The sequence below is a fragment of the Danio aesculapii genome, chromosome 5, assembly GCF_903798145.1.
Source record: "Danio aesculapii chromosome 5, fDanAes4.1, whole genome shotgun sequence".
In the NCBI taxonomy this organism is placed as follows: domain Eukaryota; kingdom Metazoa; phylum Chordata; class Actinopteri; order Cypriniformes; family Danionidae; genus Danio; species Danio aesculapii.
This window is the reverse complement of record NC_079439.1, coordinates 49,342,450-49,360,601: the sequence shown is the minus strand read 5'-3', so window position 1 is coordinate 49,360,601 and position 18,152 is coordinate 49,342,450. Positions and strand designations below refer to the sequence as shown.

The 18,152-nt window shown below is 36.7% G+C and overlaps 1 protein-coding gene across 7 annotated transcripts in view; it reads right to left on the bottom strand.

The window, feature by feature from the left end:
* Positions 1–18,152, bottom strand: part of mef2cb (myocyte enhancer factor 2cb) — a 130,223-nt gene that overhangs the window by 94,824 nt on the left and 17,247 nt on the right. For 5 of the 7 annotated variants that reach the window (XM_056458393.1, XM_056458391.1, XM_056458392.1 and 2 more), the window contains exon 2: positions 12,306–12,405. The exons of 1 other annotated variant lie outside the window; for it this stretch is intronic. The gene's annotated coding sequence lies outside the window, so the exon portion shown is untranslated. Of the gene's footprint in view, positions 1–9,095; positions 9,360–12,305; positions 12,406–18,152 lie in introns of those variants that run through there. One more of the 7 variants, XM_056458388.1, reaches the window with a different exon arrangement.

Sequence of the window (18,152 nt, the reverse complement as noted above, 5' to 3'; positions counted from 1 at the left end):
CTCTATACAGGAGTATCCATGTGTAGCGTGTGATGTGTGCGCGTGTATTTCACTAGTTGTTTCTATATTTATTTATTTTCTCAGGCTTTACCTTGTTGTTCAGTTGCATGTCAGGGTTGTGCGCATTTGCATAGCTTCCTTTGCCGTGCGTTTCTTATGTCTTGCAGCTGTGACGGGCCTGTTTTTTTTTTTTTGTACATGTGATCAGAAAACAGTGACAGCGAAAGTTTTCCGATGCCGCACGCCGGATTAAACAGCTTCACTTTTCTGCTTCATTCTTTGCAGTAATCTCAATGAAAGAAAAAATGCTAGTCAAATATAAAAAAATCTCTGCTTAAGAAAGAAAAATTGCGAGATACATATCTTGTGTTGTATTTTCAGGCATTTATATAAAAAATAATCACCCTTCTAATTGCTGTTATTCTGATGGTAATCACTCACTCGAGCTAAATAATGACCGCTTCTTGATTCGACTCGATAAGAGCGGAAAAGAAAACAAGGGAAAGCAAGTGCTTACAGCCGGTGTTGTATAAATCAGGTCTGTGTGTGTGTGTGTGTGTTTTCCAGAGGCTTATCTACACCATCTCGTTTTAAGGAGGGGGGGTTTGGGAAAGTGCAGCCTGCAGAAGGTTGTGAAGGGAGGGAAGCTTTTTCTCAAGGCTCCAGCCACTCGGCAGCACAGGGATCGGCCCAGCGATCTCCCTCGGCTCCCGATCCAGCTGCAGCGTTCACATAACCCCAGCTGTCCCCCTCGGCTTATGATAGCACAACTCGTCTCTCCCTCCCTCTTTTGCGTTTGCACCCATGGATTTTTCCACTCCCTTCTGCACTGCTGGGCACACATCGGTCCTCGTACGTTGTTTTTCTTTTTCCGTCTTGTATGTTTTTTCGCAGATTTCTTTTCCCCCCACCCCTGAGAAAAGTTCTATGGCTGTTTGACCCTGAGATGGGATGAGAATGCCCACCCCTCCTCCATCCAGCCTCCCTTTCCTCGATCTGGCGCCGGCATTGGGGACTGTCTTTCTCCAGTCTCCTCTTTCCTCCATCCTGCTATCCTATGCTTGACTCTCCCTGGGTCTGCTCCCAGCTCCGGCGTTAGGCAGACGTTCCTGCTGCGCATTATCCCAAATAAACAACTCATTACACATGTAATTAACCGAGGGGGCTAGCCAAGCATCGGAAGCTAATCCACACCAGCGTTCCCAGTCCCTCTCTTTTCCGATTCTGCTGGAGGGAAGCTTGGAGAAAAGAAAAAATAATAATGAAGTGGGCTGCGTTCGGGATGAGAAAGGGAAAACGGTTTCAAATTGACTTCCCAACAAAATTAGCCATTCTTTTGGGTCATTTCTATGAATTGTGCTTGGCTCTTCCATGTTTTCTCGACTGTCTCAGAAGTGGGTCATCGACGGGCTGCCTAGCAGCATTTCGAAAAACGTGGAAAAAAAGAACGTCTGAGCTCTCCTTGCTGAAAACAGTTGTAGACTTTTTACGAGCAGCCTGCTTATCCAATTAAACTGTCATAAACACATTAATATAACGGCACATGCCTGTTCGGGGAGAGAGGGAAAGAGCCTAACTGCCGCTTTATTAACATGAGGTTTCTTCACCTGCGCACTGAAGCTTGACAAGAGCAGTTCCTCTTTCTCACGAAAGATGATGATGAATCTAATAAGATTACACCTCCTACGTTAACAGGCCTGCAGAGCACAGTGCTTTTAATCTGACCCGGGAAACAATAACCTGAGGATAAAAGCAACCTTGTCAATATAATGAAATTATATCCATTATGTCCTGTACTCTGGTGGGAGCAATTCAACGTTGTTGAAAAAGGCAGCTGCTGTAAAAACATGGTTATGAATATATTTTAGACATCAGTTTTTGTCATTTGTACTGCAGGAAAATACTCTCAACAGCACCTAAAGCTGAGTTCTAATCTGTATAAGGTGTCAGGCCTCGGTTCAGGCCTCTCTGTGGTCTACAGGTGCTAACGTAGAGTCCAGAGGTCCAATACACAACCCCTCTAGAGAGACACCAGCGGGAAACTGGGGCGAGCTAGCGGGAATGTTTGCAGAGTCAAATTCAATCATGCCACATCATTAATTCACAATCTTAACAGTTAGCAACAGGACTGGGGACGTTATAATGTGCTAAGTGCAGGGCTCTTAACACTGAGGTTTGTTTTAATCAAAAATACATTACATTTAAAAGTTTGAGTTTGGTTTTTATATTTAAAAAAAGAGTGCCTTATATTTAGTTGTGTTGCATTTAATTGTTCATTCATTCATTTTCTTTTCAGCTTAGTCCCTTTATTATTTAGGGGTTGCCACAGTGGAATGAACCGCCTTAATTGTTCAAATACAAAGTAAAAACAGTAATTTTCTGAAATGATTTTATAAATACAACACAGACTGTTTTCCTTTCAAATATACATCATAATGTAATTTATTACAGTGGTGGCAAAGTCTTTTGTAACAATAAAAGTAGTTTTTTCTGTCGCTAGGCAAGTTGAACTGGCACTAAACAGATATTTGGACATTTCAAAACAAGGGAAATCTATTTTTTTTCTCAGCAAAGAGCATTAAAGATCAGTAAATTTCCCACATCCAGTAAAAAGTTAAATATTACAGTGTTAAATATGTAATTTGTCCTGAGGATTGTTTATCAATGTCATCTTATTTTAAGAAGCAATTTATACCTGATCTAACTCTAAAATAGGTTTTGTTTGTGTATTATAATGCAGACAGGTTGATTGAGTGATATCAATAATCTTTTAGACGAATGCAAATTCAAAATAGCAGTTAATTTAGACGCATATTCACATTAAAAACAAACTTTTTTTTACATCCCTGACAAATCTTTAGCAGGGTAAAACTATTTTCACTTATTAGTGTTACATTTGGTACTTTCACTGGAGGTGGGAAAATACTTTTATTGTTCATAAACAGCTCAAGTTTGTAATGAAGAAATAAAATTAGCACTTCACTTCTAAAAATATTCCATGATGTGGACATCGCCCTATTAGATTACACTCCTTGCCTACGCACGGTTTTTTTCTCTCTTCTCTCCACACACTACCTTCTCTTTGCCATATTTGCCTTCTCTGTCGCAATGTATGGTCATATGACTATTTTCCATTTAATAAGTTCCTGTTAAAACCCAGACATATCAAAGGGAGAGTGTAATATAGACAGGATACATTGTGAACGTTGGGCGGTGGGGGGACAGCGGAGCTCTCGCCAGAGTCTCGGCAGGTATCTCCCTTCCTTTCCTTGTCTATTTATAACCCATGAGCCGCTGTGATCCAAAAATAAGACAGCGACCAATTTTAACCTGAACAATACTGCAGGCTCACAATCGTAGTCCCTGGCACACATATGCACTCACAGGCAGACAAACACAGGCCAACAACAAAAAAAAAAAGTCAATCTCATGGCTGAGCTATTTCTGGCGGGACAGCAACATTTAGGAAGTGTGGGCCACGGGCCAGCGAGCAGTTTAATGACACGCCTGCATCACATGGTCTCTTGTCACAGGAGCTCCCGCCATTGTAAGAGTTGAGCGCGGGCACGCACACACACACACAAGGTTATTTGTTTTTCCAATGGGGCTGTAAGAGAGCAGCTGCAGGTGAAAGGAGCCTCCTCCGCAATTCACCATATAAAACACAGCAGTCCACGGCCTGTCACGTCCTGCACTGGCCAGCAAACCCTGAAGTTTCAAATGAAGTGCTTCTCTTATTAATTATGCATACAAGTCGAAGCCACACATTTCCTATCCTTCTTTCTCTCTTACTATTTTTCTCGCCCTCTCCCTCTCTTTCATTCTCTTCTTTTCCAGCTGGAGCATCTGTAATAAAATTAATGACATCATTGGCTGTACTTTGGAGTATCTACTGGAAGAAAAGCCATACATCAAAGTAAACAGTACAGTATATTGTGGAGAAAAGGGAATAAAAAACTTTAAAAGATATGAGGCCTTTTTTCTTTATGTATATATATATATATATATATATATATATATATATATATATATATATATATATATATATATATATATATAAATATATATATATATATACACACACACACACACACACACACACACACAAACACATATGTATATATCCAAATATATTGTACTTTGCAGTCTAAAATTAATTGCACTTGGCATTTGTTGTGAAATACAACTGATTTAAGACAGAGCAGACAGCCAATGGCTGAAAGTGGTTGGTCTGATTGGTTGTTTTGGAGGTGGCTGACAGCCTGCTGAAGGACCCTGTGCAAACGCCACCACAAACATAAAGGCATTAAGTGTCACAGTGCCAGGCTCACAGACACATCTCCTCCTCAGTTTTCACAACTTTTCCTTTTCTTTCTCTTCTCGAATCGCGAGTGTCCAGCGCAGCACGCTTTTTCCAAAGTTTCAGCCTCCGATGCTGACAGGCCGCTGTTTAGAACGGCGCAGATGACTGCAGAGAGACACACGTGTGTAGCTTGGCAGGACACCGCTCGTGAGAGCTGCTCTTGCGAGCGCCTGAGAGGCTGTCTTTGCAAGCTCGGCTGAATGAAACACCTCAACCTCACACTAATGAAAAGAAACTCTTATTTCCTCCCGTCGTTTTATGTTCAAACGCATTTAAATCACATCTGTCGGTTGTCAGACAGAGTGGCCTGCGTTTGCTACCGAATGAGCTAAAAAAAATAAGACACCAAACAGTACACCATGATAAAAATCACAGCGCCGCAACACTTTGAACGTGTCAAGAGGATCTTCGAGTCCATTGTGAGAGGAGAACTTGCTAAAAATATATGCCTTGCCACACGGCACTGTGCAACGGGCAGCTCCGGCGACAGAGACGTCGGGGTTATGAATGTTATGTGAAGCTGGGGCACAGAGGCCCCTCTGTCCCCCCTCTCACCTGAGAACCTTACAGAATGACTGGGCTATGCTGCCCCACTGACAAAGATAAATTACATTTGCTGGAAAATATTTCAGCATTTTTCCCTTCCCCTACCCTCCCGACTCGTCTCCCATTTTTTTTTATTTATTAAAGAATTTCGTCGTTTTTTTGGCCCACGTCCACCAGTGTGCCATGGGTCCTTCTGCCGTGAAGTGACATGCACACAGTGTGCCAGTGTGCTTTATCATGAAACTCATACTTCTTCTCCAGTGTTTAAGGACGGAATCGGCAAATGGAGATCTGGACAGTTTAAGAAAAGTTGAGAGCTAGTTGATTCCAAGTAAAACTTTTATGCTGTCCATACTTCAATATGCAAGTACACTGTAAAAAAAATGCTGGATTCCACATAATTTCTTCATGTTGTCCCAAAGCAAATCGATTAAGTTATCCTAATCATTTTTACAGATTTAAGTGGATTGAATATAAAACAATTAAGTTGTCCCCAAAATATCTTAAAACTCATTTTAAATAAGCAGCAAAAGTAATTTTTTCAGTGTACAGTTTAATATTAATTACCAACACGTATTTCGAATTAGGATCATTTTTATTTTATTATTTATTTTGTTATTATGCAAATTTGCTTTTATGACATTTTAGAAGCTGTGGTATATACCATGTGGTAAATTTAACATCCGGCAAATGAGGTATATACAATCAAAAATTATTTTTGCTGTGTGTTTAAACTTAAAACTGCGTGTTTAATTTAAAATGAGTTGAAAATATACAATTCTTAGGGTTTTTTGAAACACCTTAATTGATTTATATTCAATCCACTTACATTTTAAAAAAACGATTAAGCTAACTTAAGCGATTTGTGTTGGGACAACATGAAGAAATTGTGTGGAACCCAGCATTTTTTTTTCAGTGTATAACATATTTCAGTGTTGCTTCTTTGTTTTTAAATCAAAACGTTTTTAACCAGCATTCAAATCGCCAAATCTAACAGAGGTTCAACATCTAACAAAACACAAAACACACTCTGTGTTTGATAGATGCATAAAAAAGAGCTCTTGCATGTTGGGATGAACCCTCTTCCAATTGTTTCTACTGTTCTGTGGATTCTTATCTTTCCTAAAATGTGCTCTATATTCCAAAGATAATGACCAAAGTGGAAGTGTTTAGATGTTTAAAAGGGTAAAGGCCAGAAGGTCCCTGCTAGACCACCCAAAATCTAAAGAGGAGTTTATATGAAGCACCTTTACTCATCTGATTTCTCCTGGAACAGCACCTCTTTTATGTTCGCAGCATGATATGTTGCGCACATTCAAGCGGCACACACACACTCTCTGACCTGTCTGTCATCGCAGCCTCCTCATGGCCACCTCTGCCATCCTTCACAGCTTTCTATCATCTGCTTGTGAACAAATATACAATAAAATATAGCTTTCCTCATATCATGCAAATGCACACAGGCACAACTCTCTGGACTATTTCCAGTTTTACACACACACACAGACTTTTTCAGCATACATAATAATTACTGTGTGTTCGGTACATACCACGTAAGCCCACAGCAGATCTTTAGAACAGAGAATACCGAGCTGAAGAATTCAATTTTATGCAGAAATATTCTTTTCACAATATAATTAAACATCAAAGGCAGGACTATTCCTCTGTGATTGAGCAGCACTCTAGTGAATCAACTCCACACACCACCTTCCACTTTACAGCGAGAAAGAAAGTTGCCAAGCGTCACTGCTAATTACGAAATAGAGACAGAAGCGAAGTTAAATTCATTATTCAAAAACCAGGACAGACTTGTATGCGCTCATATAACGCCAAACATCATAACCTCTTTGAGGGTAAAAATGACTTATCTGAAGCTGCTTTATTTGCTTTATTAAACTAATTTTTAGCCTAGTAAATGAAGCTGAGAGGGTATGGGGGAAAAAACGAAATGAGAAGATATTTGACTTCATTAAACTCTAAATTAACACACTGCTGTGTAATAAAATGGGCTAATATTACTTTTTATTATTATTGCTGTAGAGTTACAATGAAAATAAAGACTTTTTCTTTGCCTCTGAGCTGGGAGACAGCGACAAATGTTTGTTTAACACTTTAAATGACTTTTTTAGAAATAAAATTAGATTAAAGACTATTACTTAGAATTAAACACTACATTATTTTCCGCATAACTATTCCCTTTGTTTAAAGATGAACCATCATTTATCACACTGCACATGCTTTTTGTAAGTGAGAGAAAAACGAAGTCTAATTCACAGATCAACTGAATTTTCCTTGCGCTTTTTTTTTTCAGGGCAAACCTGAAGACAATGCAGCCCAGTATGAATGTGAGCTTCGGAGGGGCACACAAACTGTGCCTGAAGATGCCCCTAACAATCGGCTCAAGTACCTCAGCCAATCAGAGTGACACGTGGAGAGCTGATCCCTCTTTGAGAGAAGTGTAAGGCCATGTTGTCACTGTTGGTTTTGTGAATCGACAGAAGCCTAATCCCCGGTGATTTCCTAGAGACGACAGGTTTGAGGAGGACCGCTCGTGTTTGTGTGTCCGTGTTTCTGTGCGTATGTGTGCTCAGCTATGAGAGGACCCTCTGAGTGTAATCATACGAGTCCACATGCGAGTGTGTTCATTTTCCTCTTGGGCAGATTAAGCAAACATTAAATCCCAGGAGAGCAACAGGTGAGACACTAACACATGCGAGCATACACACACATATAGGAGCTTCATTGATTGTGTTTGCCTGTCCAACAGGATAGTCTAAAAAAGAGTACTCTTGAGGTAGAAGTGACAGAAATACAATATGTGATGCCTTCTTGCTTGGAAAAATTAGATCTCTATTTTAAAAAAATATAAATTCAGTATATATAAAAGTATAGAAATTAACTTCTTAAATAATTTACAAAAAAAGATCATGTTTTTTTTTCGCAGTTAAGTTCCGGGATGCTAAAAAAATCTGTTAAGGAAAAAAAAGTGCAAAAAAGCAATTTCTTGTTAATTGAACAATCACATTGATTCATTTACATCCGTATCTGTCTTCACCTTTACTTGTAAAACTATGCAGGTTCTCATATTTTTGCAACCACCATCTTAATTAGTCATTTCAAAATGTAATTAGAATCCAACAGCTTCTTATAGTAGCTCTTGAAATACTGATAAAAAAAATTGTTCTTCACACAGATTCATATTATATATGTATTTAAAAATATATATCTACAGACAAATTCACACTTCTGTGCCTTAATGAACTGTGCTTGCACTTTCTGAAATATCTGATAGACACTTGACTGTTCCATTCAACTGTTCCTTATATATATATATATATATATATATATATATATATATATATATATATATATATATATATATATATATATATATATATATATATATATATATATATATATATATATATACTTTCATGTCTTTTTTATTTAGAAAACAACAAACAAGGCCTATTTTTATGACGCAAAAAACTGAAATTATGCTTGCATCTCAGTTTAAGTTAGACGGGGAAGTTATTTAGTCTTACACTTGATCACAATCAAGATGCAATAGCTATTTACTCTGCTATTATTTATTTATTATTATCTATATTGTTATTGTTATTGTTGTTTTATTTTATTATACTTTTATTTCCACCAAGTGCGTTTAGTTTTATGTTAAAATTTATCAGCACAAAGTTACACATTGGTCTCATTTTTAGTCTGTAGCGCTTGATCTAGCCTACCTGCATGTAAACAGACAACAGAATTGACACGAGAGAAAGTTCATCATATTTGAACGGCTGTTAATTCCCTCGGACCTCCACACATCACCGCGCACATCTTTTAGCTTATGTTCACAAGAACAAGAGCAGTAATTTTCATAAACGAGCGCTGTAAAGCGTGTTGACTAATTCTCTGAGCTGATAAAGCACTTTAAAACACCCTAACAAACGCACGCGCTTTATTTTAAAATAAAAAAAACCCTTAGTGATTCTTCAGACAGTGCTCACAGGAATAACGTGTGTTGTCGTGTCAACTTTCCTAACGGAGCTACTGTAACTCTTCCTTGTGGTCTCGCGAAATAACGGAGATATTAACTCAACTGTTTACTTAATAACAACAATGTCACATAACGTATCAACGACCGAACAAGCACGCGCCGGTGTCCGGTATCAGTGTCACTTACTTCATGGCGCGTCTGAAGTGTGTCCGGTGAAGTTTGTCCTGCGGTGTGACGGAAGGTGTTGAGCCGCCGGGTGGACTTCACCGCTTCACTCTTAAAATCCAGCAAACATCACCAGCAACACCGACGAAAGAAAGTGTCGTTTTCAAAACGCGTGTTTCTTTTCACGGGTTTAAAAAAGCGTTTCAGATGCTGAGGTTGTGTCGGTCGTCCACGGTGAGGAATGATTAAGCCGTTATTGCGACTGATGATGTTGAGCTCCGCGCCTCAGCCTCTCTCTCTCCCTCCCTCTCTCTCTCTTTCTCTCTCTCTCTCTCTCTCTCTCTCTCTACGCAGGGCAAATAATCGGGTTTACTCTTGAAGGGGGGCGGGCTTACATCACTCCAGTGTTTTAATGAAAGAAGCGCAACACTAATGCGTTTTTATCTCCTACCTGATAATGTCAAATCACACTGTGTATAATCTAAGTGTGAAGTGAAACAGTGGTAGATTTAGCTTTGTGACTTTTAACTCCAGTTGTAGGCTACCCAGAGATTTTTTTTTTTTCAAGAAGTGGTTTTAGCATGATCAGCTCATAGAACTGAATTGCAGCCTATATTTTAACACATTGTCATCAAAACTTTAATAGTCTTGTTTGCATCTATGTCACCTACAATCTTTTAACATTAATTAAACGTTCTGGTGTAATTCCACAAAACTTCTTTAACGTAAAAAAAAGTGTTTAGATGATGTTCTTCAGGTTAAATAATAAAGAGATCTTGTAAGAACTAAAAGTTTTTTGGGTAAATGGTTTACATATAAAATTAAGGTTGTATTTAATTAGTAAGCACTAATATTTTAATAGACACTTTTATTTTATTTGTTTTTTGAGCCAACAGTTAAGTTTTTCCATATTTTACCCTGATCTAGGTAGAAACAAACAACTGAATTTTAAATGCTGAACTATTTGAAGATGCAAAAACAAAGTGACATCTAAAATTGTCTTCCAAAATTAGGATTTTTCTCAGACTCCTATGTTTTTCAGCAATTTCCTTTTTATGGCAAAGAATAGGTGATTTTCAGCAATTTTAACATGAAATAACTGAACATAAACATATAAGGCAGAGAAAAATGCTCATTGTAGAAGAAAATGCTAAATGGCAATTGGAGGTTTTTGCATCTGATCTCATTTATTTATTTATTTATTTATTTATTTATTTATTTATTTATTTATTTATTTATTTATTTATTCATTCATTCATTCATTCATTCATTCATTCAAATTATTAGCAAATTAACAACCTGCTATGATATGTTAATTACATGTTTTCAACAAATTTGTAAATGGTTTATGTATTTTTAAGATTGTTGGTAATTAATAAGCTCTATAATTTCAATTCACACTTTTATTTTATTTATTTTTTTGAACCAACAGTTGGGTTTGTCCATATTTTACCCTGATTTGGGTAAAAACAAATTAAATGCTGAACTATTTATTTATTTATTTATTTATTTATTTATTTATTTATTTATTTATTTGTTTATATTCATTCATTCATTCATTCAAATAATCTAAAAATTGACATTCTGCTGTGATATGTTCATTACACGTTTTCAACAAATTTGCACTATACAATCCAATTGAAATCTTGTAAGGATAATAAATTAAGAAATTAGTTCAACTGATGGAAACAGAGATGTTGATAAAAGAATAATAAAATCATGCTGGTTAAATTTTTTAATAAAAGTTTTAACCCAACATATGGCTTTGTGTTTTCATTTTGCTTTTAGTAGGTGTTAGTCCTTTTTTATTTTCAAGCAGTTCAAACTCCTAGGGAAACCACATAACAGCGCTCTAATGAAACTAGATCTGAAAAATCTATAAAATAACAAAGTATTCAAAAAAATCACAATAAGTGTAAATGTCTAAAGCACTTTGAGCCATTTAAGTCTGCATATATTACTGTCCAGTCACAGAAATGCGTTTAACACCATGTTTAAATGAGTTTCCTTATGATTTAAGACAAGTACCATAACACGTGCTAAACATGAATACATCACAGACAGATCTGTCCCATAGTTAAATCATTTAAATACATGTATGATTTACAGTAGGTTACTGGCAAAATTAATTGTAATATGAACTGAACTTTACTGTAGGACAGTTATGCGCTATAATACTGTATTTTAAAGTTGCATTGTGAAAATTACTGTATATTTTACAGTAAAGATATAGATACAATACAGTAATAAATACATATACAGCATATACAGCAAGATAAATGGTGCTGTAAATGCAAATACAGTGTTTTTGCTGTAAGTGATTTACACTGGCGAACTGCTGCCAGTAAATTACTGTAGATTCTAGAGGAAATTGTTTACAGTCCATGTCAACGACCACCTTGTGAATGTTCAGATAGAAATAGATAGTTCAAAACCCGAAATTGTCATAATTCCCTCAATTAATTGTATCAAACCTTTATGAGTTTCTTTCTTCTGTTGAACACAGAGGAAGATGTTTTGAAAAATGTTGGAAACCTGTAACCATTGACTTCCATAGTATATGTTTTTCCTACTATAGAAGTCAATAGTTACAGGTTTTCAGCTTTTTAAAAAATATCTTCTTTTGTGTTCAACAGAAGAAAGAAACTCATAATGGTGTATTTCCTCTTAACGGTGAGTAAAGTAAGTAATTTTTCATTGTTGGGTGAAGAATCCCTTTGATATTAAAGAGTTGATAAAGGCATAGAAACTATCATATATATTTTTCCAGTTCCCCAGTTATCAGAATTTCTTCATGCCGATATTTCCTTGTTTTCGGAAATTCAAAACAAACTTTAAGCACCACTTGAGTTGCTGACAGACAAACCAGAGGCAGAGGTAAAACATGAAATCAGTTAATGAATTAATAAAGCCTGCTAATCTGCCTGACAGAATGTAACTGGAGCCAGTGCTATCAGCTTCTGTGGGATGCCACTTCTGGGTCACAGGACACTCTGATCTTGAATTGCATATTTATTGGTAATTTCAATATCTAGATCAATACGGCAGCTACTGTATATGATTCCACAGGCTGCGTTTCATCAGACTCACCATGCATTCACAGTTTCTCACATTCATCCTCTCAGTTATGAGTGAATGAAAACCCCTTTAGCCTCAAGATCGCTAGGCCTCAGTATCATTTTTACGAACTGCTGTGTCCATTTGAAAGCGTGAATATTATGCTATACCCACCACGTTCACAATTTCTTCAGTTCTTGCAGCTTCGGCACAGAGCTTTTCCAGGAAGACCCTCTTAGGTTTCAGCGTGTGGTTTTGTTTGTTTAGTTGGCACCTGGTGAAGAGACACACAAAGAGAGAGAGAGAAATTCTTTCTGTGTTAATAGCTATATCTAGGCACGGCGTTCAAGACACACTGCATGGCTGGGGGAAGTACAAAAGGAATAAATAAATATATAAACACTGTTATTGAGCTGCCTCTTGCATATTCATGCGCTAGGTAAACTAGATAAAGAACAGGAAGAGGAACAGAAACAACTGTAACTACAGCGACTATAGCGCTCACCATTGATATTGACCTGGCTGATTTAGATCTGCATGAGCATTCGCAGTTTTAAACCACAAATAGTCGTTTGCCCCAGATATCGCTCCCCCTGTCTCTCTCTTTTACTCACTCTCTCTTTGACCAGTTCAGATCTCAGATTGCAGTCCTCGTCGTAGACTATCATGTTCAGGTTAAAACTTCAACAGAGAGAAATTTTATATGGATTTTTTGCTCTCTCTCTCTCTCTCTCTCTCTCTCTCTCTCTCTCTCTCTCTCTCTCTCTCTCTCTTTCTCTCTCTCTCTCTCTCCCTCTCTCTCTCTCTCACTGAGAAAGCTTTAGCCTTTGTCAAATATAAAATTTAAATTCAAAATATATAGCTCATATTTGTAGTGCTAAATCTAAATACGATGCAAAAAAAGTTGTACAATTATACGAAGAGTATTTTAAGACATTAAGACATTTAACAAATTAATGAATGACAAAACCGTTAAGCCTGCAATGACTTCAGTTAATATTGAGTTTCTTATTTTGCCGACAAGTATTAAAAGAGCATCTTTTTGATATAATTAATGATGTGGTTTTGTAATGCAGATACACACCATGAAAAGGTGAAATCATCAAATATTTAAGATCTGCTATATATTTACTTAACTACAGCACCGCACAGCCCTGAGGGTGCTTTTTGATAATGTCACAAACTGTTCACTATCAGCTTTTGTGATTAAAAAACATTTCTTGATCCTGTTACACTGAATGACCTTTCACAAAGTGGCAAGAGGTTCCCTTGTTATTTAAATACTTAAGAAAAATAGCACCTATTCCTATCATAAACCTTATTTGTTATGTTGATCAAAAAATGTTACTGTAAAATCAAAGTCTGGACCATTACACTGAATGGCAAAAGTCAAAAGTTATATCAAATGATAAATATATTGTATAGTCATATATTATATTTTATTTATCCATTCATTCATTTTTTTTTCGGCTTAGTCCCTTTATTTTACCACAACGGAATGAACCGCCAGCTTATCCAGAATATGTTTTCCACAGTGGATGCCTTTCCAGCTGCAACCCAGTACTGGGAAACCACCATGCACTCATATTCACACACATACACAACAGTCAATTTAGTTTATTCCCTTCACCTATAGTGCATTTCTTTGGACTGTGGGGGAAACCCGAAGGAAACCCATGCCAAAATAGGGAGAACATGCAAGCTCCACACAGAAATGCCAACTGGCCCAGCCGGGGCTTAAACCAGCGACCTTCTTGCTGTGAGGTGACAGTGCTAACCACTGAGCCAACCTTGCCGTCCATATTTTATACAAATATTTTTAAATATTTTTATTTAGTTTATAATATAGAAAACCAATACGTATAATGCTTCTGTAATTTTTTTTATTCTTTATTTTTTAAAAGCAAAAAAAAAAAAAATTCACAGAATAACCTATAATAGTTTTATTTTGTAAAAAGTCGCATTTCTTTTAGTTTGGCCGGAATAATAACCTTTAAAACAACACACATTTCAGGTAAAGCACCCTTAAAATAAATGTACTCGTACTCATACTGTACATTCTGATACTGAACAAACCAATGTTGTCCAGTGACTTGACTAATTAACCTAACTTAGTTAACCTAATTATCCTAGTTAAGCCTTTATATTGCACTTTAAGCTGAATACTACCCAGCAGACACAGGACGTCAACATAATGTCCGATTGACGTTGTACCCAAATGTCGTGGGTACGTTGCATTTTGTTTGGAAATGAAAATCGGGTTGACATCAGTACCCAAAATCAGGCCGACGCCAATGGCCAACGTTTAACCTAAAATCAACCAAATATCAACGTCTAGTGATGTTACAGCTTGAGGTTGTGTGGACGTTACCACTATGACGTCTATCAGACGTTGGATTTTGGTTGCCCTACCTGACGATTAAATATCAGTATTTGAAGTCTATATGACGTTGGTTAAAGATGTTGGCTCGACGTTGGATTTTGCTTACTTTCCAACACAACCTATAATCAACCAAATATCAATGTCATTTCGTGTCGTTATTGGACATCAAAATATTGTTGTCCTTTGATACTGGCTAGACATTGAATTTTGCTCACCTGACGTCATGACCTAAATCTAACCTAATATTATTGTCTTATGATGTTGTGTGCCTGCTTGATAGTGTATTGAAAAATAGCACTGTCATCATTGCAAAGACAACATAAAAAAGTCATTAGAAATGAGCTATGAAAGCTATTATGTTTTGAAATTGTGTTGAATAAATCAGTGTAAAACAGAATTACAATTTTTACAAGATGGCTAATAATGTTGTCTTCAACTGTAGCATTTTAAACAAATAATAAAGTGAATATCTAAAAAAATGTAAAACTTAAAGATGTGGTTTTATTTAGGATTGGCAATTTTCACCACATTAATTCAGTCTGCTAAACATTGTGTAGGAGAGCTGACTAATGACTTTGCTCAACTTGCTAAATTTGCCTGTTAGACGTTCCCCAAAGGCACTTTACTGTAACATCTCCAAAGGGCATATCTGTCAATGGAAAATAAAACATTGCAAAGATTAGTCAAATTTCCTGACCTAATTTACAAACAGACAGACATGTACTGTATACATGTGCGTACAAAAAAATGCTGTTTTCCTTGGCTGTCGATCGGCAGCAGGCCGTGGGTCCAAACTGAACCTGCTTGCCATCACTCAGGATCAACAATCCGATTTCCAGTAAGTTCAAAGCCACAAGGAAAGTGTCCAGTAGCAGTTATGTCATTTCGTATACACATACAAGAGGCCTTTCAGAGAAAGGTAATTTTGAGGTTTCGGCCTCATCTGTTCATGTTTGTAACGAGCAGATGTAAGGAGATGGAAGATAAATACACAATGTTAGTGGCTGACAACAATCCCGCCTACGTTGTTTTCTTTTCGGGAGCCCGGTAGTTACCCACGTGCGTGTCTTATTATCTTCAGTCAGACATAAGTATCGTTAGGGGAGGATAGAGGGACAAGGCCTCTATTTCGTTTTTATTTTAAGAGCACGATAAACATCATCACATTTTCTTTGGCAAACAGGAGCGGGCAGGGTTTGTTGTGTGCGCGTGTGTGTGTGTGTAATCTGTTGCTGATCACACTCATGTGAAAACACAATCTGGCTGTCAGGGCTGATAACATTGTCAAGTGCTCAAACAGCAGTACTGAGCTTTCACAGTGCAGGAGAGCATCACGGGTGAGTCTGTCTCCTGAAATCTGGCCTGATCTTGGGTTCTTCTTCCCCCTTCACATTCTTCCCCCAGTTTTTCTCATTCTTTCTCTCTCTCTAGAGAGTTTGCAATATACAGTGGAGAATTCTGTCAGAGCTTTTCATTGTTAGACATTTTATTGTATTTTGCGATAGCTTACTGGCAGCACTGTTGCCAGCAATTTACCGCAACTGCCCCTTTACAGTAACTTACCTGTAAATGTGTTTTACATTAGCAGAGCCCTACCAATTTAATTTTACAGTAAAAAAGCTTTACTGCAATTTAAAATTACAGTAAATATATTTTTTTACAATTTTATAAAAGCTTTACCGCAATTAAATTTACATTAAAAAGCCTTCCCGCAAGTAAAAAGCTTTACTGCAATTTATTTTTTTGGTAAAAAAGACTTACCACAATTTAATTTTGCAGTATTTTTTTTTTTTTTTTACAATTTAAAAAAAGCCTTAACTCAATTTAATTTTACTGTAACAAATCCTTACCACAATTCTTTTTATGGTAAATGCCCTTTATTACATTAGATTTTTAAAATATTATAATTATTACAGTACTTTTACTGCAATTTATTTACATTTTACTATTTTTTAGTATTTACTATTGGATTTAATAAATTCCAAACAAGTGATGAGATCACGTGCAATAGTACGTTTTTATTCATTGTTATTATATCCATTATAAATACTTTACAAAATATATTCAAATTCTTTTTTAATTATATTTTGTGATACAAGATCATTTTTCATCATCAGTGCCATTTTGTCCACAGTAGCAGTACTTTAATTACAGTAGAATACCGCAAATTCCTAATATGCAGTAAGTTAAAACTGAAAAATATGAATTAAAATGAATGCAGTGCATATTACAGTAGTGAACCGTGAGTTTGGTATTTTACTGGGCATTATTACTTATCAGTAAATAACTGTAAACTTGCAGCAACGTCTAACAGTGTTGTTTCTGTTGTAATCCTTGAAGGGGGGTTCTGAATGTCCATTTTGTTTTAAAAGCAAAACATATTTTCATGCTTTTAGAGAGCGTCATAGGTTAAGTCCATAATTTGATGTTGTAAGAAGCCTTTCTGCTTGTTTTGATGAAAATTTTTGATGGAATAAAATGTCAATAAATGTCAATTTTTGGTTTTTATTTTGAGTCAAGCAAAACATAGGTATAAATGAGCACGAAAAACAAGACTGAACAGACGTCTGGGCAAAATGTTGTTGTTTTGTTTTCTGCCCTTGTTAAGTCTAGAGTTTTAATTTATTTTAATTTCTACAAGTCAGTAAATGATCTTCATTTGTTCGAATTGATGAATGGTGCGAGAAAGTAGCATTGGGCTCGGTTTTTTCGAAAGAGAATTGCTCTTGTTTTAATTTGTCATTTTGTGGTTTGTATATTGTAAATTCGTTTTTTTTTTTTTGGTATTTTTGTACTAAAGAGCTATACAAATTACAACTCTATGCAACTCTCTCTCTCTTTTTAAGAGAAACAGATTTTTCATGCAGTAACACTTTACTTGAAGGAGTTGTTCACAACACAATCTCACGTCAATTCGTAACTTTTTGATTTAGTGGCTAATTCGTACGATCTAATTCGTACAATTTAGTACGATTTGCTCATCCGCCAGTGATTGGGTTTAGGGGTGGGGTTAGGTGCCACGCCTCCTTTTTAAAATCTTACAATTTCGTACGACTGAACTCGTACGAATTCATACGAATTAGCCACTTAACTGTCAAAACGTAAAATACTTATTTTTTCTCGTGAGATCAGGCTGGTTCACAACACTGTCATGAAAACATAATAAACCTTTATACTATTATAAGGGATAATTATGCATGCTTATGACAAGTGCCATCAAGTGTCATTGGTGCACTTATGAAATTTTATGGTGACTTTGTTCGAGATGTTTTTGTCATGACTTTACTTGACATTACTAAGCACCCTAATTTGTCATAAATCTGTCATAAACATGACTGTCATGACTGCTCTTATAATTCATTCATTCATTTTCTTTTCGGCTTAGTCTCTTTGTTAATCCGGGGTCGCCACAGCGGAGTGAACGCCAACTTATCCAGCACATGTTTTACACAGCGGATGCCCTTCCAGCCGCAACCCATCTCTGGGAAACATCCATACACACTCACTCACACTCATACACTATGGACAGTTAAGCCTTTCCAATTCACCTGTACCGCATGTCTTTGGTCTGTGGGGGAAACTGGAGCACCCGGAGGAAACCCACGCAAACGCAGGGAGAACATGCAAACTCCTCACAG